The following is a 24195-nucleotide window of genomic DNA, read 5'->3' as shown; positions in this document are numbered from 1 at the left end:
GTCAGGCGCTGTCAAGCTAGCCCCAAGCTATGCGGGAAGAAAAGGGCTGGGTGAAACAGAGACGATGTCGGTAAAAGGTGGGATGGGTGGAGGGAGGCACCCTGCTGTTTCCCTATCTGAGTAACAGGTGGAGGGGGCTGACTTCAGTGTGTTTGTGAGTTCAAGCAAACAAGAAAGGGGCCTTGGGGAAGGGGGTTTACCTGCTGCACTCATGTCCTGACAGGTAACATTCGCCTCCCGCCCTCTGCCAACAATCCTCCCAGCCAACTGCTGCCATCCGTTCCTCACACACAACCCAGGAGTCCTTTTCTATCCATTCAACCTGTTTGGTGGAACCTCCCCATTATCCTCGGGTGTGTGGGCAGATGTGAGGCAGCTTTAGGATTCCCATCTGCTGCCCCCGACTCGGAGAAGGCCTGGCTTCCTGTGCAAGGCTAAGCTAAAGACCGTATTTTCTGATGTCTGAGCGGAAACAAGGATAAAGGAGATGAAAATGAATGAACAAATCAACATAACTTGTTTTCTAGCATTTTAGCATACCCCAAAGTGAAAAAAGAGTGCTGACATGAAGACCAATGTTTAGCTATTACAGTTGCCAACTTGGCCACTCTGCAGATAAGTTTTAAGAGTCTTAAAAAGGAACTTCTAACAACTTATTTGGTGATGTCTGGTACAATTTTAGACTTTCAGAGACTGACATAAAAAGTTGTTCTGCTTCTCACTCTTCTTTAAAAGGTGTGAATGCTGCCATGAGCGCACACTCACACACCAATACACACACTGCTAGGCAGCTTAGGGTTGAGTTCCTTGTCCAGGGGCACATCTGTGATGGGAGGACGCTGGAATTGAACCAACAACTTTAAATTAAGGCAACAACTTGTCCCATTTTACAGCTGCCCCGTCCATCCATCCATCCGTCCGTCCGTCCGTCCGTCCGTCCGTCCGTCCATCCATCCATCCATCCATCCATCCATCCATCCATCCATCCATCCATCCATCCATCCATCCATCCACTTTTTATACCCATTTCATTCTCACAGGACGGTGAGGATTATCTCCAGCATTTCATAATAATTTTTTCATTCATTTATTTGTTTCAAACAGGTTTTTAAAACAAGAAAACAAGCCATTAGTAGGACAAGACAAAACACGAACGTGCATAATAATTAGCAGAACAATAGTGCAGAATAATAACAGAACAATAGTGCTATTGTTCTGTTTGAAAAGGAGCAGGGAGATGTGAACACTGTTTTAATCTTACTTCTTATCTCAGTTTAATGAACTATGTTACTTACCGACTCAATAATTATCAGATATTTGTAATTAAAACCATGTTATGGTAGGTATTCCTATGCTTGTACAAAATAAAAGAATCAAGAAAAAAAATCACATTACATAAATGATTACAAACTAACTTGAAATATACAGACTCATAATAATAATAATAATAATAATAATAATAATAATAATAATAATAATAATAATAATAATAATAATAATAATAATAATAATAATAATAATAATAATAATAATGACAATTGTAAATAACAACTTTACATACAACATCAGAATAATTAGCAACTCCTTACCCATGTACACCCTATAAATTCTTAATAATCTGTGTTACATAACAACAAATAAAATAAAATAAAAAAACTAATGATAATAATGATAATAAGGTAACAGTAATAATCTACTAATAATAGCAGCCAATAGTAAGTGTGGGAAAACACCCTGAAGAAGTTCAACACTGTCAGTGATCAGGACTCTGAAGCCTGTTAAAAGACTTCCAGTGTGATTTAGAGCTGGGTGTTAACTGAACCAATCAGACGTGTGTATGCTTAAGGCCAAGACTGTGTTGTTGTAACACTGGAAGCATGTTTAGCTCAGTGAACCTCCACCCGAGTCTCAAATGTTTCTAACAGGTTTGGTTTCAGGACTGCCCAGCGATCAGCTCCATCCATCTTGCTATCAACTTTAACAAACTTCCCTGTTCAAGAAAAACGCCCCCCTCTTCTTTTTACTAACATGGTTTTAGGATTTGAGTTAGACAGCTTAGACAGTGTTTCAGGTCACCAACACATGGCACTCAGCAGAATTCAAGATTTCATTTGTCACAGCAAGTGGCAGCATATGGAGAGCCATTTCAGCCAAAATTAAATAAATAAATAAATGGGTGAAATAAATAAAAAATGAGTAAAATAAATCAAAAAATGAAGAAAATGAGTGAAATAAATAAATAATTTGTTAAATAAATAATTTAGCTTTTTCATTAACCCATTTTTTCATTTATTTATTTTTCATATTATCAATTTCTCAATTTCCCTTTTTTCATTAATCTATTTTTCATTTACCCACTTTTCATTAATCTATTTTTCATTTAACCATTTTTTAATTTAGCTTTTTCATTAACCCCATTTTTCATTTCTTTATTTTTCACATTATCAATTTCCCAATTTCTCTTTTTCATTTATCTATTTTTTATTTATCCCTTTATCCATTTACCCATTTTTCATTAATTTATTTTTCAATTAACCACTTTTCAATTTCCCTTTTTTATTAACCCAATTTTTTCATTTATTTATTTTTCCGATTATCAATTTCTCTATTTCTCTTTTTCATTAATCTATTTTTCATTAATCTATTTTTCATTTGTCCATTTTTTCATTTATCCCTTTATCTATTTACCCATTTTTCATTAATCTATTTTTTAATTTAAACATTTTTTGATTTCCTTTTTCCATTAACCCGATTTTCTATTTCCCAGTTTCATTAATCAATTTCTCATATATCCCTTTTTTATTTACCCAATTTTCTTTTATCTATTTTTCATTCAACATTTGTTTGAAAAATCTTTACTTTTCCCATTTTCCAATTCCCCTTATTTATTTAGTATTTCCTTATTTTCTTATTTATCACATTCTATTTCCCCGCAAAACTTAGGGAAAAAATAAATGCAAATGAGGAGAGGCACGTCATCAGGCTACAACTTCCCCAATTGGTTGGTTAGCGTCACACCCATACTTTGCTTCAAGAAAGATGGCGACCTACTAACGGGTTATCAATAAGCTGAAGCTCATTAACTTCATTAGAAAATAGTGTTATTACTCCTGACTTTAGTTCTCGTGTGGCCGCTCAGACAGAACGTGTTTCAGTTCGCGGCTCTCATGGACTCAGAGCTTCACCGTCGGGAGTTTTTATAGTTTGAACGAAGCGGCCGCTGAAGTTGGCTTACGATTGAAGGTTCGGGACACCTTCGTAGCTACCAGCTGTGATCCAACTATAAGGAGCAACTTTACTGTACATCGTAAGTGAACTGCAATATCCAGAGGCAGCTACGGAGCATCGACCTGAAAGAATGAGAGTGGAGAGCCTTGGAGATCTGCGTCGGAGGCCATCTTTCAGACATGCACCGCTGCTGTCCGTCCAGGATCCTCCGGTTGCCCAGACGTTGCACGGTAAGTTACCGCTGATGTTTGTTGTCCAACTACAGTCATATTTAATCAATAGGGCTCAATTACGATCGCGGGAGGTTTTGAGTTGATCTCGGCAGTAGGTGACAAGCTGAACGTCTCCAGGATGTTGAGACCAGCACGTCCTCTGATCCAATACATCTTATTAAGGATAAAATCAACAAAACGTGTTCAAATTAATGGCCCAACAGGTTGATTAAAGACAGTAAAAAGGTAGGAGAGGTTTAGAGTCGATCGCCTTGTTTTACCTTTGTAAACAGACAACCTGAATACAGTGACATTTAGTGAGGGTACAGAATGGAGAATGGATAAAAGCTGAACTCCTGCTACAATCTTTGCCTCTCTTGGTTACATCCCTGAGGTGTGCCAAGTGTGGCCCACATGCATATGCACTGTTGAAAATGAGAAGCTGACATTCACAAATGACATTGAAATAAATTCTAGTCCAACTTCTGGTTTGTTGCTATTCCTCTGGATCCTGTTGGAGGAAAAATATCCCAACTTCACAAGATGTGGCTTTAACCTAACTCCTCTCAGTCTGAAGCTTCTCATATTTAGGTCATCAAACCAAAGTTCAGATCTACCATAACTGGTTCCATCGCCACCAGGTCAAAAGTACAGCTTTTTGGCGCAGCACATTTATTAATGTTTCCATCATGTATGTTTTCAGATGCAGACCATCCTGCAGGCCTCTGGTCTCAGTGTTTCCCTTCAGACTCCCAGTGGGCTCACAGCTTCAGGATGACCAGAGACCTTCACCTTTCTGGAGCAGGAACACCCGGCCAAATGCACTGGTGACACATTCATTTAAAAAAAATTGGCTGTTCTTATACCATTGATATGCATGAACCGTCTGTATTTTACTGTTTTGAATAAACAAACTGATTATTATGAAATCTGTGTTCCTTCTAATATGTGAAGTTCTAATTTAATCAAATCTCATGTTTTCACGTCCCAGAGACAATAAAATGATCGTTTGTTTGTGGCTTAAAATAAACGAAACAATCTTAATAGAACAAAGCTACAAAAATAGAATACAGAAAGTTTTGGACCCGTTTTATTTTTTGGTTTCATTACACTGAAGATTCTTCAACATGAAGCTAAACGTTGTCGTACCTTGTATGTATGACAACGTAGAAATGAACAAACATGACATATTGGGTTCTTAATAGCAACCCTAGCAGTTATTTTACACAGCTTGATTTATTGAATAATGATTGTGTTCATTTACGGACGCCTTCAATTGGAAATTTGCAATCTGAAGTGTCAGTGAATTAGTTTAACCAATCAGTCCTCAGGTCGTCTGACCTGCATGTTTCAGGCCTCAGTAAATGTCTGATAGATGAGCTAATGCTATCGTTTGTATCAGGTGCTCTGGAACAAACACTTTAAAATGTTAATGTCCTGTATAACAGAGTGATATAGACAAATGTTTTCATCTCACTGTGTCATTTCCACTCTATAGCTGAAGTTCATCACATTTCTGGATGTTCTGTGTTTCAGTTAAATTGAAGTTAGCAGGTTTTTAATCAGGGCCACAACACCCTGTGTGTGTTGGGTTTAAGAAAAGAGGCTGCTCTGTTTGAGCACCAGCATTCATTTTTCCTCTGATGTTTGGGTGAACTCTTCTCTGTGGAGGTCGGCCATCTCTCTGCTTCTTCCTGAAGGAGACCCATCAGGAGTTCTGGTGCTGCTCACAGTGCAGACGGTTCTCCTCACTGTCAGCCCTGGTCCCTCTCAGCCAGGATCTCCAGTCATTCTGTTCCTTCACCCTTGAATAAACATAACAGAATATGTTCTGGTGTTATGATTCATTTGTTAATTGAAACAATGTTTAGTATCAAAATAAGATTAATTTATTTCCTTAACAGTTCCTTCTCCTGTTCCCTCAGAAGGGCAGAGTTTAAGAGTGACTAATTACATTTACTTAAATATAGTTGAGTAACTTTTTGAAACTCAAATGAACTTTTAGGAATACTCTTACTATGCTGAACTTTTTACTTTTACTCAAGTCATTTTATTATGAGGCATCACTATTATTTAAACTAATTTTTCATTTTGTCTTTAAAATACCAAAATTTCCACTGAACTTAATATTTTGGGCCTTCTAATTGTGTATTTTTTTAGATATGAAATAATTGATAACTTGATCAGTTACTCAGTACTGATCAACTTTTTACCAAATGCTTCTTTACTCTTGTTTAATTTCTTATTCAGCTACGATTTACTTTGAGTAAAAACATGTTGAAGTGCTACTGTTATTCCTGGAGGATAAATTGTGGGTCCTCTGTCCACCTCTAAGGAACAGTAACCACATGTTGAGGCACACGTTGACCAAAAACAGGGAAACTAAGGTGGGCAAGTTATACATACAAAGAAATACTTAAATTAATAGTCATATTTACTTTATATGCATGTGGGCCACACTTGGCACACCTCAGGGATGTAACCAAGAGAGGCAAAGATTGTAGCAGGAGTTCAGCTTTTATCCATTCTCCATTCTGTACCCTCACTAAATGTCACTGTATTCAGGTTGTCTGTTTACAAAGGTAAAACAAGGCGATCGACTCGAAACCACTCCTACCTTTTTACTGTCTTTAATCAACCTGTTGGGCCATTAATTTGAACACGTTTTGTTGATTTTATCCTTAATAAGATGTATTGGATCAGAGGACGTGCTGGTCTCAACATCCTGGAGACGTTCAGCTTGTCACCTACTGCCGAGATCAACTCAAAAACTCCCGCGATCGTAATTGAGCCCTATTGATTAAATATGACTGTAGTTGGAAAACAAACATCAGCGGTAACTTACCGTGCAACGTCTGGGCAACCGGAGGATCCTGGACGGACAGCAGCGGTGCATGTCTGAAAGATGGCCTCCGACGCAGATCTCCAAGGCTCTCCACTCTCATTCTTTCAGCCCGATGGTCCGTAGAGCTGCCTCTGGATATTGCAGTTCACTTACGATGTACAGTAAAGTTGCTCCTTATAGTTGGATCACAGCTGGTAGCTACGAAGGTGTCCCGAACCTTCAATCGTAAGCCAACTTCAGCGGCCGCTTCGTTCAAACTATAAAAACTCCCGACGGTGAAGCTCTGAGTCCATGAGAGCCGCGAACTGAAACACGTTCTGTCTGAGCGGCCACACGAGAACTAAAGTCAGGAGTAATAACACTATTTTCTAATGAAGTTAATGAGCTTCAGCTTATTGATAACCCGTTAGTAGGTCGCCATCTTTCTTGAAGCAAAGTATGGGTGTGACGCTAACCAACCAATTGGGGAAGTTGTAGCCTGATGACGTGCCTCTCCTCATTTGCATTTATTTTTTCCCTAAGTTTTGCGGGGAAATAGAATGTGATAAATAAGAAAATAAGGAAATACTAAATAAATAAGGGGAATTGGAAAATGGGAAAAGTAAAGATTTTTCAAACAAATGTTGAATGAAAAATAGATAAAAGAAAATTGGGTAAATAAAAAAGGGATATATGAGAAATTGATTAATGAAACTGGGAAATAGAAAATCGGGTTAATGGAAAAAGGAAATCAAAAAATGTTTAAATTAAAAATAGATTAATGAAAAATGGGTAAATAGATAAAGGGATAAATGAAAAATGGACAAATGAAAAATAGATTAATGAAAATAGATTAATGAAAAGAGAAATAGAGAAATTGATAATCGGAAAAATAAATAAATGAAAAAATTGGGTTAATAAAAAAGGGAAATTGAAAAGTGGTTAATTGAAAAATAAATTAATGAAAAATGGGTAAATGGATAAAGGGATAAATAAAAAATAGATAAATGAAAAAGATAAATTGGGAAATTGATAATATGAAAAATGGGGTTAATGAAAAAGCTAAATTAAAAAATGGTTAAATGAAAAATAGATTAATGAAAAGTGGGTAAATGAAAAATAGATTAATGAAAAAAGGGAAATTGAGAAATTGATAATATGAAAAATAAATAAATGAAAAAATGGGTTAATGAAAAAGCTAAATTATTTATTTGACAAATTATTTATTTATTTCACTCATTTTCTTCATTTTTTGATTTATTTTACTCATTTTTTATTTATTTCACCCATTTATTTATTTATTTAATTTTGGCTGAAATGGCTCTCCATAGCAGCAAAGCAGCTGCAGACCATAACACTACCTCCACCGTGCTTTGGTTTGATGCTGTTTTAATGAAATGCCTGTTTAAATGCGCTTCTGCGGTAATTCTGGTTCAAAATTACTCCAATGGTATGCATCATCCCTGTTCCATGTTTTCTCAGTGTGTGGATAAATACTGTCTCAAAGCTTTAGAAACGGCTTTGTGAGCCTTTACAGACTGATAGGTGTCAGGTACTTTCCTTCTCACATCCTCCTGAAGGTCTTTGTCCTGCTTTAAGCTGTCCTTCACTTTGTCAATAGGGTCAACTGAGGTGATGTCTTGATTGAGAACAGGTTGGCAGTGAGTAGGTCTGATTGTGTCTAGTTAAAACACAACAGATAAGTTATGTTTTAACAAGGGGCCAATCACCTTTTCACATAGAACTATTTAAGTTAGATTTTTTTCCATTTAAAAGCAGCATTTTGTGTTTACTTGTGTTGTTTTGGGCTGATATTTAAATTGATTTGATGTTCTGAACCCCCCCCCCCCGAAAAAAAAAAACATAGGAAATCTGGAAGGAATCAAACACTTTGCACACCACTGTGTTAATTCAGATGTTTTAAACAATTTTTTACATCTATCTTGAGGAATATGTCTATTTTAATGTAAAAAACAAACAAAAAAAACCTTGAATTTGGCGCTGCAGTTCACATCTGCTACTTTCTTCAGAACGCGTCTTGTCTTGCTTTTTAATTCTTTTTAGCATGTTGTGTATTTATAAGAAAATGAACTGTCAGCATCAAAGTGTGTTGAGAAACTAGAATAGCTCTAAACAATGGCTGAGAGCATGTTAATACTTGAACGCACACACGTGTGATGCTGCCAATAGCAGCCTCATCTGGGCTGTCTTTGCCCTGCGTGTGTTCCAGCTCTCCACTACAGGAGTCAAGGAAGTGGTCACTTGGTGCCAGTAAACAGAACTTTTGTTTGCGGGAATCACCCTCAGGTGCAGTTGACCCCTGACCTGTGGGACTGCAGGTTGAACAAAGGACCATTAAGACTGAGACAGAGAGGTCTACATAGGGTCAGGATATCAGAGATAAAAAAACAACAAAACAAAACAAAAAAATATTCTGTACACATGATTCTGTACACACGACTGTTTGATTCAGATAAATAGCTAGAAAATAATAATAATAATTAAAAAAAACGTATCTGAATAAACAGACACGCATTTGTAAATGGTTTTTGTGTGGCAGCCATCCATCAAATGAATGCAAACAGCAGCCATCAACACTTGTGAATCCACAGCAGGCCTTTTCATCATCATCTGATCACTAAAACAAGGTTCCCTTGGAAGTCTCCTCTTGTCCTCTTATCACTGTTATAGGAAAGTAGAGACAGGGGCTTTCTTCTCCAGGCCAGAGGTGCTGAAATGTAAGTCCTTCAGAATCAAGAGCTACACACACACAATGCTCTCAGTCACTATCAGGAGAACAATAGGGTCATCCAGTCGGAAAAAAGAGTTTCTGCGTTCGGACTGGACTGCACTCTGACTGCCTCAACACCTGGAAGTGACAGGTGAGCTATTGTTAAGAAAAACATGGAATCAGAATTTTCTCAGCAGTTTTCCTACGTGGATCTGGCGTTGCGGTGCTTATCTGTAACATTTCCATCAAGCCTATGGAGGACACACTGTACAACAAGGACAGAGCCACAGCTCAGTCCTCCTCTCAGCTCCGCCCACCTTCAGCTTTCAACACAGTTTTGGCTCAACACTGCCACCCAGTGATCTTGGCAGGTAAAATCCCATTCTGTGCTCAGTCATCGTTCCCCCATCATAAGGCCTTACATTGACATGGTGATGCATAGGACAGACTGGGATTTTCCATTGCACCCCAGAGGAAGAACATCCAGACCCTAATCAACCCTCACATGATGGGCTAGTAAAAAACAAGCTGCACAGCCACATTAGTCTGCTGTGGTCACATCGTGTACGAAAGAACAATAAAATGCTGACTAACAGTTGGGGTGTAATCCTTAAGAAGATAGGCCGAAGATAGAAATGACAACTGTAAGATAAGATCTAAAACGTAATAGCTAAAAGAACATAAAAGCCAAACAGAAATATTCAAATTTATATTCTTTAAATCATCTAAAGTCTTTTTTCTAAGTAATTTAGTGAACTGATTTCTCTATTAAAAAGGTAAAAAAGTTCCATAGTTTTAATGAATTGTTGACAAAGGCTGAGTGTCTTTCTTCCTTTATCTGTGGAAGGATTGGCTGATCATCAGTAGTCGACTGAAACGATCTACAGGGAATACGGCTGAAAAGAGAGGTGGTAATGTTGCTTCATTATTAAACAACAGGAACACCAAAGTCATAGTTTTCAAGCACATATAATACAGTAGGTCATATATTTTTGCTCTTCATAGAGTGACACATCACTAGCTAATATTAGCTGGTTAGTTAGTCAGGCTATCTGCTCTGGTACCCAGCCTGCAGCTTGATGCTTCCATCTTGACCAGAAACATTTCCCAACATTGTGTGTGTGTGTGTGTGTGTGTGTGTGTGTGTGTGTGTGTGTGTGTGTGTGTGTGTGTGTGTGTGTGTGTGCGCGTGCGTGTGTGGGTGGGGGTGGGTGTGTGCATGTGTGTGTGTGTGGGCGTGCGTGTGCGTGTGTGTGTGTGTGTGTGGGATGGGAGGAGAGGGGGGCAACATGTTGCTCTACGATCCATGAAGTTTAAGAGAACTATGTAGAATTATTTTAGCACTTTCTCTGCATCTTGTTAAAAAGCATTTAAGTCATACGGATGGTCTAACGGAACATTTTCGTGGTTTTCCAACCAACTTTTCCCTGTAATCAATGACGCTTGGTGAAAATTAATTATTCTTACATGTAAACGACCCGTCTCTTACTCATCAAATACAAATAAAACCATGAGCATTCCTTTGTACACATGAAACAGATAAATGAAATGTTACATAACATAGCCTATAACACCTTGTTGTTAAAGCCACACATCGTCAGGTTTGGGTTCTGGTGGATTGCTTCTGCTGCAGGGTCGGGGGAACAGTGGCAGCATGATGGGAGGTTCTAACATATTAATGACACATCAATCTTGTCTTTTTTGATGCTTTTAAATTTGCTGAGAGTGCATTTAATTGTATTGACTTTTGGAAGGGAAGTTTTCAGTTGTAGTTTGAGAATAATTATTTCTTTAACCAAAACCCTTCACCTAATCTCTTAGCAGTGCTGTTAAAGCTTCTTCTCTGATTTGGTCTTCAGTCACATGTGAGTCTCCTTCTGAATCAAACCAAGCCACATACAGTAGCAGTTTGATTCATATTGACACAATCACAACATTGGACGTCACGTTTCCAAAACTACTAAAGCAACTCATCGTTGCTAACTTTCCTGTCTGTTAACTAACAGTTTTGTACTTACAGTAGATCAAATTACAACATCAGTCATAAATACAGTGTAACAAAGCTCGGTGGAGTCTGAAGAACTGAAGAATTTGTTTTGGCACCCTGTATTGACGCTTTCCTGTTTGGAACTGTTCTCACTGCACTCATGTTATTGTTTTAGCCTGCAGCATTAAGGTGTCTTAAGCAAACTCCTTCATAACACTACCTGTCATGAGCGACCTGTCAGTTTCCTCCTCACTGACTCCTTCTGGGAGAGATTATTAGAGAATAAATCAAAGGGAGCTCACGCTATCTGCAAATCTAAACTCTTAAAGGGGCAGTATTGTGTAAAATCGACTCTTTAGGACTTTATAGCATGTTAGAATGTTCACCATAAACATATCTGGAGTGTTGTCTTGATTCTTTCATGCATATTTGAGAAATCCTTTAATCTCTGTGGCAACCATTGAGCTGTTCAAAATGCCTGGTTGGACCTAGCACCGCCTTCAAGACACAGTTCCTCCTCAGAGCTGGAGTTTCTAAGCTCCTCCGCTCAGCTCCTTCAGACTAGGCAGCAGCAGTTAGCAAACACCTGGTGGAACTGTGCATCTACTGAGCTCATTATAGGAGCTGCTTCTCAGAGCAACTCTGGTTGAAGGGTTAACAGAGGAGTCATGTTCTGATGACTTCTTGAGTTTCAGAAAGAACAGGAATTTTTAAAGAGACAGAAGCCCAATTTCAAGGCTTAAATTATGAAGTAAGATTACTATTAAGTCATACTTGATATACACAACATTTAACCACCTTTCTAAAATGATGACCTAAGTCATTTTTTGATAAAAGCGATTTTTGTTCTTTGCCTTAATCACTTTTGGCAAAAAGTGACTTAGTCCAATATGCTAGGAAGGTGACAATTTTTATAACTGAAGTTAACATAGTTACTTGATTATGCTGTTGAACGGCACCATGTGCCTGGAAAACACATAAAAACGCTCCCTTAGGTTAAATACACTGCAAGCAAAGATTATGAAGTATATGATGATTTTACAGTTTGTTAGTTCACCTGAGCTGTTTATTTTTAATCAATCTGTCCCCTACACGTTAAAAACTGCTCCACTGGAAAACACACATATCTTTGCGTGCGTTGGAAGCCGTTTAACAAACAAACCACTCACCCTGATCCCATGCTGCCCTACACCTTGTAGAGATTACTGGTGTTGGTTTTCTTTCCACTGTGAAAGAATAACCACGGCCTTTCCACCCTGCACCAGGGGATTTGTATATATACAACAACAGCCGAAACCTGATCATATTTAATAATTCACAGCGACTGTGAAATCCCTCCAACCCCATCTATCTGTCCCTCTTCAGACCTCTGGCACGACGCTGCTTTGTAAGTTCTTGAAAACAAGAGAGCGTGTCGACTACCAGGGCTGCTCTCTCTTGTTAATATCCAAGCACTTCAGCTCTGAGTGTGACTGACCGCTAATCAGCTGCATCTTCACGCACTCTAACTCGTTGGTAAAAGAGGCCATTAAAGTGTCAGTGTGGTCTGAGGACATTTTATGTCCATTTCCTTAATTAATTTGATCTTCTCTGTCCTGCTGTTTCACACTGGGAGCATAAATCCTGTCTGGAGATGACAGTGAATGCGACATTGGGGTGGTGAGGAGCGACAAGCGAGCCTGGTGATAAATAATGCACATGGCACACCTCAGAGTGTGACTAATCCAAACCTATTGACACGAGATGGCCCAGGCTTAGCGCCGACATCACCCCTGACACCTCCACCGCTCCGGCGGCTTTGAGACCTTGAAGTACTCGGATTTTCTCTCCGTGTGTACGTGCATGAAAACGGGGGCGCATGCCATAATAGAAGCAAAACAAACAAAAAAAAAGGAATATTCTCTTACAGGGATCCCTTCTAGAGTAACAAGCTGGCAGCACAACAAAGGAAGAGCTAACTGGAAACATGCCCTGAGCACAAGGCGATCCTACAAGCAGGGTTCATCTGAGGTGAAGACATTGTGTTTGTTTGCTGGTTGTTCTCCAGAATGCCGCCACTGCTGTTCTCTGTCAGTGGTGATGGTTCCTTTGTTGGAGGGAGAACATCGAAATCATCCGAACCACAGAAAAAAAAGAAAAGAAAAAAAAGAATGCTAATCGTCTCATTTCACTGCCTGGATCTTCAGTGTTAAGATGGCTCTTTTATCTGGCAGGAATATCTTCAATCACTTTTTTAAACACTTTATCCCTCTAACGTTCCAAGATGTCCTCTGGCAACAAACCCATTATGGACTTGACAGAGCTAGACAATGCATCCATTGATGCAACACCTTAAATAAAAGCAAAGACTGTAAGAGACCAACACCAGAGCTTGGATTTGTCACTTGACCTTCAGGAAACAGTGGTCAACCGTTACGCGGCAGTTTCCTGTTTTATTCCAAAAATACAAATTCTGGAAAAAACAATTTATTTAAACTAATAGGGGAGCTAAACATAATTTAATATTCATTGAAGATAATTTATTTGTAAATTAATGAGGACAGAATATTAATTTACATCATAGATTTGTGTTTGTTTTTTGCGATTTAACCAAAATAAATGCAATGTTTAGAGTTTAGGCTGTTTCTACATTTAGTGGGCTGTAGTCTACTACTTCAGTAAACCTTGTCTGACTTGTTTGCTTATAATGTCCACACATTGACGACCACCTAAGAAATGAATTCAGCATCATTCTGTAACCCTCTAAGAAGGAAAGGGGTAAAAATTCCACTTCTAGAATTAGCAATGTTGGAGATGAGAGGCCAGAAAAACTACAGTGATGGTGAACTTACAGAGACGGTGCTACTAGAATACAGGACAGGTTGGTAGTGTGACTCTCACCACTAAATCCTTAAAAGGAAAAAGAAGCAAGTGAATCCAAGGGAACAGGGAGAAAATTTCAAAAGGTACACTTTTATAACTGCAGACTAGCAGTTGTATTCATGATAGCATCATTTGGTTAGAGCAGATTGCTGTAGGCCTTTGGTTATCCTGAGTTATTTCTGTAGTTATGCTGCCACAGGCTTTTTTGCCTGCTGAAGGACAAATTGACAATTTTTCCTCATTTTCTTCTTTTGATACTCTCCAAATTACATTATTTGCTATTATTTTATTTAACTTTTTTCTTCTCCACAAAACTTTTTTTTCTCCACAGAAACAGTGGAGGTCAGGGCAGTACAGTCAACTCATTGTGATGTGAGAACAACAGAATGGGGATGGAACAACACTGAAGTAGGGTCTTGTGATTGAAAATACTCAGTAGGTAAAAAAGGGATCAACATATGTCCAGAAAACATCCTGTGCAGCATTCTGAAACGATGACGAAGCAGTGAATGCTTCTTAAATGCTTTGGCAACAAAACACAACAGAGCAACTCAAGAATTAGTGCCTGTTTTGCATCAAAATACAAGAGTTAGACTTGAAATCAATGATCAGATCAAAATGAATAAATCAAACCTCACCTGACAATAAAGCTACTTGCTAATAACGTCTGAACAGGTTTGGCTGATCTGGTGTCCAGCAGTCAGTAATCAAAAGGTGGGGTACACCTGGACAGGTTGCTAGTCTGTCACATGGCAACAAAGATATACATGATATACAAAAACATGTTCAGACCTAAGGATATTTTGGGATAACCAACTAGCCAGGAGGCGGGTGTTAGCGCTGTCAATCACAATCTTGTGTGACGTTTCTCATCTTGTCTCAGCCTCCCATTTTACTCTCTGCTACTGTGAATGCTCAGGCTAGTTAGCCCGACCACTGAGGTGGATAAGATGTTTTTCTGTAACAGGGAGATGTTTTCTGCCATTAGAGCACAGAGCAGTGAGTACATGAGGATGACTGCCAGCTTTAAGCCCCTCCTCCTGGCTCTGATTGGCTGTTTTTGTTCAGGTGCGGAGCATTTCTTCAGGCAGCTCATGGAGGAGGTGGAACAGATCGACGTTTTCACAGATTATCTGTCTCATAACAAACTGTAACAACATGGTGAGAGCTTTAACAAATATATAAAACATATTCTTCATAAAAGCTACTTCAGCTTTAACAGACTGAACACATAAAACGGAGAAAAACACATTAATTCGATGTCAAAGTCTGAACAATTAGCAAGTCAATTTTTTTTTCTAATTCTCTAAGCTAAAGCCCATTTAACTTTGGCCTGTTGCTAATTGAAGGGAGAGTTGTGGGGACTGTCTTGTCTGCATACATATTTAGTGAAGATAAAAACAGTTAAAACAGCATCACTGTCACAGCCATGGAAAATCCTCTGTTTCACCACAGCTCTGTCCTGCAGCTAAATAAACCAAAATACTTACATACATATACTGGACATATACTGGACAAGTACTTGTCCAGTATATACATATAGCCTACTGTATATACTGGACATGTGTACAGCATTTTTTCCAGTGAAAAAAATTTATTCAAAACCTGAGTTAAACAATATTCTGTAACTGCAGCTACTAATAGTATTTTTTGGTGTCAACAGTCATCAGCTAATGGACCATGTAATGACACAACATCAATCAGGGCCCTGCTGGCTCTGCCCTCCCACGAGAATACAGGTTTCCCTTGATAATTAGGGCAATTAGAGATTCCCTGCTGCACTATCTCTAGTAATGGAGGAACCCTGCTATTGTTATTACACAACTTCAGTGAAAAGACTACCAGCTTTCATTAATTACCATATCGGGATGTCTTCGTTTGGCTCTCCACCAAGCAAATACACAACAAAGCAGCACTAATGTAAATCCTCGACACTAATCAGTTTTCATGCCTCGCCTTTATTAGCCCAGGCTGTTCAGCTGAGAAGCCAGATCTGTTTCAGGAGGGAGACTCTGCCAAGACTGAAATGGTGAACGCAGGTTTTGATTTCGCTATTTGGTGATGACAGGTAAGGAGGAATTTTGTGCGTGGTTCTGTTCGAGGCCATATACCGTAACTGAGGCAACAGGCATGTAAGACATGTTTACGAAAGTGTGAAGCAAACAGTTCTGAGGAGAAAGAAAATTAGAAGTAAATCTAATCCAGTTTTATTTTTATACACATTAAAACACCACACAGGATCAAAGTGACATAAATACTGAAAAGACACCGAAATGAATGAATGAACCAATGAAGTAGATAAATGTCAAAGTCCCATGATATGCAGCATGCACAGACAGTAAACAGATACATTTATAGACACTATATCTCCACAGTCACTGACAGAAAAAAGGTTGATTCCAACTATTTCAATTTGACCAGAAAACAAAGACGATTTTTTTTACTAAGTTTCTACTTCAAATATTTTAGTACACTTTAAATAAGATAAAACTAACTTACAAGTAACTTTTCTTAAAGTTATATGAGCTTGTTTTAAGTTAATAATTCCTTATTGATGAAAAAGTTCTAGCTCCACGGCAGATTATTTCACTTTTAACATGGGAAAAGTGTCTGGATTTAAGTGAAATAATGTCATAAATTATTGATTTAAAACAAACTCCTACATCTTGCTGAAAAGCTTCTTGTAGGTTAGCTTTGCTTAACTTTGTATTTTTACAGCGCAGGTTTGGCAAACACTGTGGTTAATCTGCCAAGTTAGTTTGGATAGCTGTTTTCCCTTATTGAAGGAAATCATTATTTTGTATTTACTCAGGTTATCCTTCCTTTATTTAAATAGTTCTGTGACTATCTGTAACATTTCAGTGTGACAAAGACAAAAAGAAGCTAAAATAACAATGTCTGATTGACAAAGAATGCAGTGCAGCCACTGCAGCTCAAAGGCTCTGTGCCTTCAGTCAGCCAGGCTCTGTAGGTGTGGTGCTGTGAGAACCGCTCAGCTCCTCTGAAGAACCGCTTCATCTTCTGACAGATGACTGCAATCACTCGCTTTTGTCTGACAGGTGCTGCAATGTCAGTCGAAGACCCCACAGATTCTCACACGTAAGGCTTTTCTTTTGTCTCCAGACTGACACAACACACACCTCACACACACACCTTTACCTCCCATTGCTGCTTGGGATAGGGAATGACTTCAGACTAAATGGCATGTGAGAGAGAGGGAGGAAAAAAATACAAGAGTGAGCAGAACCCAAAACAAACAAGAGATATGGAGCAGAAAGCTCAGGGCCTGGCAGTCGAATCAGAGGGACTCCTAAGATCCAGTGTCTCAAGCAAAGCTTTTGTTTTCCAGTACACAGTGATGGAGACAGCAGACGCAGTGGGTAAGTGTTTGTGTCGGGCCAGGCTAAGCCCCTCTGACTCTCTGTTAGTCCCCTGACGTCTACTCAGGTTCCTCGGGTTCTCAGGCTTGGACCGACGCTCCGTTCCCTTAACGCCGTCATGACATTGGCCCTGAACGGCCACAGACACAAACAGTAATTGGGACTGCGCTCACACAAACAGGCCAACAAACACACGCAGTCTCGCGCGCAGGCAAAGCGGTGTGTGTGTGTGTGTGTGTGTGTGTGTGTGTGTGTGTGTGTGTGTGTGTGTGTGTGTGTGTGTGTGTGTGTGTGTGTGTGTGTGCGCGCGCGCGCGCGACGCCTCTCCCTTTTGCATAGGGAGCATCCCGGTGGAATGCAGCGGTGTGTGCGTCTGACGCCACGCTAAGCCACCTCAGTCCCGCTGAGGAGTCTACTTTTGCAAGCCTTGTCGTCTGCGTCTGGCCGTCACAGTCATGAGAAAATCACTAGGTGCCTGCAGGGCGCATCTCCCAGGTTACAGGTATGCCTGTTGACACATGCCAAATCCCCTCTTTCTCCCTGCGCGGCAGTGAGCGCGCTGGAACGCCCTGTCTAAACCGCAGACATCACATAGGATGCGAGGCAGGGCAGGACATGTTGGGTCACGTGACGAAACCGCTGCCTGCGTCGATGCCTCGTAAACACGCATGACTGCAAGCCCAATGAGTCGGCCTCTACCTGCACGGCAGAAGAAGAAGGAGAAGGAAAAAAAAAAACCCACGGATTCATAGACACAAACATTCTGGTGCATCAGCCAGGTAGGGAGGGCGGTGCTCCCCCTCAGGGCTCTCCGTGCCCCGCAGTGAGCTTTGGCTAGGCCTGATCAAGTCGAGCTGCTGATGGATGGGAGTGCTGGCACATTCCTCTGACAGGTGATGGGAGCAGCGCCTATTTGATCTTTCTCAAAGTGCAGAGAGAAGAGGAAGAACCACAGAAAAAAATAACACTACACTAAATATGTTTGTGCTAAAAAGAAAGATAGAAAGAAAGAAAGAAAGAAAGAAAGAAAGAAAGAAAGAAAGAAAGAAAGAAAGAAAGAAAGAAAGAAAGAAAAAAGCAGTGATGGTGTGAGTTTGAAAATGAAAAAGGAGACAGCGCATTAAAGCATATTCATTTATTGGAACATTGAGCATTTATTTATCAGCATAATGCGAGCTGCAATATAAATACATATATGTTAAAAACCTGGTTAAAAACAATGCTCTTAAGGCCCTTTAATTTTTACAAAATATTTACAAGGTTGGTTGTATGTACACAGAAAATATAAGTGAGAAACTTGTATTATTGTTTTTGTAAATTTTTGATCCGAGTGATTATGTACATGCGGGGAGCGGTTACAGTTGTGAGCAGCGTGAGAAAAAATGAGAAAAACAGAAAGCCGAAGCTTTTCTGGACGGGACTTGTGTACTTAAAGACCGTATTGAATTGCCTATCTATGAAGTAGTTTAGGTTAACGAGGGACAAGTGAACTCAACATAGAAAAAAAAGGAGAAAGGAACAATGGGATGATGGGAAGAACGCGGGAGACGACAAGGAGGAAGCTAATGGAGACCGCTGCTAATGCGAGCGGAGGTTGAGGTGGGAGCAAAAACTGGACTGTTTAATGCACGTTATGCACAAGTAAACTTGCACCCGGTGGGTAGGAAACCTGCGGCAGATCCGAGGTGGCTAGAGGAACGTGTCGACATGGCGACGCTAGCTTTAGCATGATTGAGGAGGAGTCCTGCAACTCGTGTGGCGGAGTTCTAACATAAATTGGACTCGCAAAGCAACCTTGACGGAGAGGACGTCGGCTGAGCGAGCAGGTCTGAGTCAGTTTTATTGCTTAAACGGGGATAAGAGGATTGTCGTAACGACGTCGCATCCTAGCTTCATCAGGCCTGCAACGAAAACTAACCGGTACCGGACAGTGTGAGAGTGTGTGAGAGTGTGGGCCCATGTGTGATATTGTGTTTAAAACTGTAAATGTATGGAGTTATGTTGGTGACAAAAGTTGAATTCTGGTTATATTGAAACAACAGTTCAAAAGAAAGGGTTTCTCATAAAAACGATTTATTTTTCCAAGTTCTTATTAAAAGAATCCATTCAGTTAACTGGTTGTCTGGAGTTAATTATGTTACTTTAAATGAGTGTATGGTAATTGGATGAGTAAGGATTTACTCAACATAAGTAAACCTGCGTGGTATCTACCAGAACTTAACGAACCCAAATAGCCGCCCCAGCAGTGAGTTTAAGTTCTCGTCCCAGTTAATAGCGGACAGAGCAGTGGGGTGCTACAGATTTTTTTAAGGAAGAACATACAATGAAATTCTACACGTGTCGTTCTTTTACAATTAAAACAAACGGAGGGAAAATATAGTTTAGTACATAGAAACATAAAAAGAAAATAAGTTCAAATAAAAAAATATATCACTGACATAATATATCACTGATAAAAAATGTGAGTAAAAATAAGTGGTTTCATAAAATCAGTAAAGAGTTGCAAGATGTTCTAATTGTTTTCATTTCAAATAGAATTATTCATCCTGCTGTTGAAATTAGCCAAACATGTTAGTTATTAGTCGAATCTGTTACTTTTATCAAAAATGTTTTTTCACACTTGTGAATCCAGTCAGAGCCAGGAGGAGGGTCTTAGCACTCTCAATCACAACGTGGTGTGATGCTACTCATCCCTCCTTACTGCAGCTTATAACAGAGAATGTTGTGAATGCTAAGGCTAGTTAGCATAGCCACCGATGATGACAGATAAATCGGTTCTCCTGTTACGGGAAGCTGTTTGTGTGCCATTAGCACATTTAGCAGCGACTACATGAGGTCGACTGACACAAATATGTAAAAAAAAAGTTTGTATAAAAGTTACATCTTTAAGCAGAAACATAAGATGAATATCTGGTGAATGTATTACTGTATTACTATTTCATTCTCTTTTAGTTTCCACATCTGCATTTCATACAATCACATTTATCTTTCATTTGGGCAAAGAAGAATCAAACAGGCTTTTTTATTTACTCAGTTGGTTGATAGTACACAGCAACATGTGGGGTCGGGGCTGTCTTTGAAATGGTTCAACGAGGTGGAGGTTCTGGAATGGTCCAGTCAAAGCAAAGACCTCCAGCTCCTGACTGAGCTGGAACAGTTTAACTGATGTGCAGCCATCAGGCCACCTTTACTGAAATGTTACACAAATCAGGACTATAGAAGTTTGTTCTTCATGATGTGAAGCTATTAATATTATTATGTTTTAGGAAGTAAAGCTCTTCAACATTCTGCAGACGTTGAATTATTAACAACAGCTCTCTTGCTTGGAAATTTGCATTCTTGTTGCATAACTAAGATTTTTCCTATCACAATGAAATGAGCTTCATCTCTGATGATATCTAGAACGAGTCTTGCTGTCATTTCAGTTTTCTTTCTTTACATCTCAGTTATTAAAATAGGATCATTTTCTTTCCATCTGGTAAAATGTGTCAACTTGTGATGTCAACCATTATTTTCACAAATATAAAAAGTTTATTCTTGTATAACCACAGCTATATTGTTGTATTATTTATACTTTATTCTGGTATGACTTTATTCTCATATTTTTTTCTTACCATGGCCCTAATGCTCTGACATAGTTTCCATCTTGATGAAGGATTAAAATCGTTTGACTTTTTACTCATTATAATAATTGTATTTTGTTTTTAGCAAAACAAACTTCTCATTGTCACAGGACTGAAGATGAAAACATATTCATATGGATAATTCTGGGACATTTACAGAAATGTTAATGACTGTACATTATGCCTATCAAATAAATTAACACATTTCAAATTTCAGCACATTTATGCCAAAACATCACAACTGAAAAGTTCGTCAAACTAGTTTATAATGCCATGCGGGGCCAATTTTGCATTGTTTACAGATATTTTTGTAGACATTATGATTTAGTTTTTTTGTCTAAACTTTAAACAGTTTTAGATTAAGTGAAATATACCAGCCTGAATAAGACTGTAAACAGATGTGCCATTACAGTACTGCCTTGTATCAGTGGTGTTAACGTCGCCTGTTAGTGGTCATAATGTTATGCCTGATCAGTGGAAATGCATGGATAGAAAATAAGAAAGAAGCAACAGGATGTTGACTGAGCCCAGACTAAAAATAACGTGATTATGTTGTTAATATTTTAATTAATAGATAATGTCATCCAACAGTATTTACGTACATTAAAAAAACACAACTGAACAGGAGTTGGTCCATGCTGAACTTGTGAAGGGAGACGATGCACAAGCCATGTGGAACAATCACGGCTCTGTCAAAGCTTATCACAGCCTGTGGTTATTTTTTACAGTCGGCTCGTATTACAGAAAGCCTTCCACTGGTTAAACTGGCAGCATCCTAACAGCTCACATGTGACATCACAGAATTCTCCCATTTATTCCCAGTTATGCTTGAAACCGCAGTGTGTACATCAAAAATGCTCCTTAAGTCTGTCGACCACAAACACGAGCAAACGCCGCGGAGCCTCTGTACCTTAATGCGCCTTTGTCTCCGCTCGGCCACCGTGGCATCCCTTAATGTCTGCAGAGAACACGGCTTTTTGTGACTGAAACGCTGCTGCTAATGCGCGTGTTTGTTTTGCCGCCATAGTGACTAAAACTCAGGCGTAGGTGGGAACAAGACCAAGCAGGGGAAACAGGAACGAAGAGATTCAGGTGATCAGTTTGGAATTAGGAGGACTGGGGAATAAATGTCAGAACGTGGCACAGACTGTATGCGGATCCGTCAGCGGCGGCTCCGGAGCTGTTTGTTTTCCCCCCTCGCAGGTATCCGTCATTCCCATTCTCAGAGACACTACAGACTCACAGCCCTGCAGATGTATTACATTTCAAAGCCAGGCATGACATATAGACAGGCAAGAGCAAGTCTGAAGCAATATAAAGTTCAGTGGTAAGAGAAAAAAAAATGCCAATAAAAGTCTTACATCCGCCTCAAAAGAGCTACCTATTGTGTTTGCTGCAGACTGGGAAAGATGTGTTTAATTAAATTTACTCTCTTGTGGCACCAGTTTTTTTTTTTTCTTTTTTTTTTTGGCCTGTGCAGTCCCTGAATTACACACAGTCCTCGTAAAGCAGCCAGAAGTATATTTTCTTTTGCTGCTGGCCTGGCATGCCATCTATTTGGACCGGAGAGCCAGAGGGAAAAAGATGAGGAGATGATGTAGTTTAAGCGTCTGGGTGAAACTCCTCCACTCAGCTGGACGTGAGCTTGGGGAGTTCGGGCCGGGGGAACTGTGGAGGGAAGGTGGTTCAGCCTCCACCCTGACTGACTTCCAATCTCCCCCCCCCCCCCCCACCCCCTTTCTCCTCCCGGCAGAACCACAAACCCTCCGCTCTACCCCTCCACCCCTTGGTTCACTCCTGCAGGGGCCAATGCCAGATTCAACACAGCGTCCATGAAACAAACACAAACTCCCACTGCTCTCCTCTACGTGGCTTGCTGTGGTTGTGCAAGACGTTTTGGTAGAAAATCCTTGTTTATGTCGCAACTATATTACAGCAAAGCTACAAAGAGAAGCTGGAGCCCACGCTAGAACCACTCAAAACATTACTGACCAACTTCTAAACATTGAAATTGAGCCTCGCTGCGACGAGAAGGCCTGTTGGCAACGTGAGCGTGTCAACCTGTGTACTTTCCTCTTTCAAACCGGAGTCTTATGGTGCACTATGATCTAGGTGTGAGTCACCTTTCAGCATGAAGTCATGCCATTTTGAGTCTATAGATCAGGTTGGATGAGGCTCTGGAAGGCTGGTCCCTTCATGTCCCCCTCCATAAACCTCCAGCACGCCTCCCAGTCTAAGCACTGCCACTCTGTAATTGTGGGGAAACCACAGCACACAGCCCCATATATAAATACTCTATTCTCCTAGCCTTGTCAAAATAAAAGTTGTGTGGAGGGGGGAAGAAAGAGGACTTTTTAGGTGGCCCTCACCCCTACTTTGGAGCTATTTTGGAGCCAAGTAACTCTGCACCTATATGGGCGAAGCGCCACAGAACAAGTGTGACACACATAGACACGCTGAAAGAGGTTCCTGCTCTGCTAAAAATAAGGCTGCCACCTTCTCTTGGAGTTGTGAAATCTCCTAAACTGAGTGACTAAAGGCGACTTACTACAAGCATATATGTTGACACGTATTGTAGCACTACCAACTTGGCGCCTTAGTTGCAACACTGACGTCACGAAGTCTAAAAGGCATGAAGGCAAAGACGGACACAGAGAGCCAGATTTGTGTACACACGACAAGCCGCTTGACGAGCCGGCAGCTTTGATCTGCACTTCCAGGGAGAGGAGACTTCCTTGTCCACTTTACATCCCACTCACCTGTCTGCCCGCAGCAGGAGGCGTCTCTTGTAAGCTACTGAAAAGAGCTGCAGTGATGATTCTTTGTTGATTCATAAATACAAACACCATCAGTGTTATCTGACCAGGGTGACAGCAGCTGTGTTTGAATTGAAATTACAAAAATAAATTTGCTTTGTGGAAACACGGCAATTTCAGACCCTTTTTCCATTAAGTGCTGGTGAGGTGGCACAAGTCATGTGATCAACAGCAGGATGTTACCACTGGTGAAAATGAAGAACACGATAGGAAGTAGCACAAGGAGGATTTTTTTTTGTTCTTTTTTTGTCCAGCTAGCTCCACCAGAGCTCTGACAGCATCACACAGTTCATAAAAAGTTGAGTCATTCCAATGTGTTGAATCAATAACTGTTCTGTAAAATCGCAGAGTACAATTTCCCCAAAACGCAGCCACTCCCAAGTAGCTTGTCGCTCCAACGCCTGAATAAGTCGCTGACGTCATGATTTTTAGTGACTTACAAGCTTATTTACGTGTGATTTTAATTTAATTTCTTTTTTAATGGAAATGCCTCAATTGCATAATTGTGTTCTTTCAACATTAGCAGAATATA

The 24195-nt window shown here is 39.9% G+C and overlaps 2 long non-coding RNA genes across 2 annotated transcripts; one reads left to right on the top strand and one right to left on the bottom strand.

Annotated features, from left to right (window-relative positions):
* Nucleotides 1-2332: 2332 nt before the first annotated feature.
* Nucleotides 2333-4369, top strand: LOC145549160 (uncharacterized). Its single transcript, XR_014085134.1, has 2 exons — nt 2333-3458; nt 4144-4369. It is a non-coding gene; the product is annotated as an uncharacterized LOC145549160 (long non-coding RNA).
* Nucleotides 4370-4516: 147 nt separating this feature from the next.
* LOC145549159 (uncharacterized) lies at nt 4517-7080 on the bottom strand. The gene is made up of 2 exons (XR_014085133.1): nt 6286-7080; nt 4517-5245 (listed from the first exon to the last, which is right to left on the bottom strand). It is a non-coding gene; the product is annotated as an uncharacterized LOC145549159 (long non-coding RNA).
* Nucleotides 7081-24195: the final 17115 nt, after the last annotated feature.

The sequence above is a fragment of the Poecilia reticulata genome, chromosome 19 (genome assembly GCF_904066995.2).
Source record: "Poecilia reticulata chromosome 19, P_reticulata-male-v2, whole genome shotgun sequence".
NCBI lineage: Eukaryota > Metazoa > Chordata > Actinopteri > Cyprinodontiformes > Poeciliidae > Poecilia > Poecilia reticulata.
The sequence above is the reverse complement of the archived record's forward strand: the minus strand, read 5'-3'. Positions and strand labels throughout refer to the sequence as shown.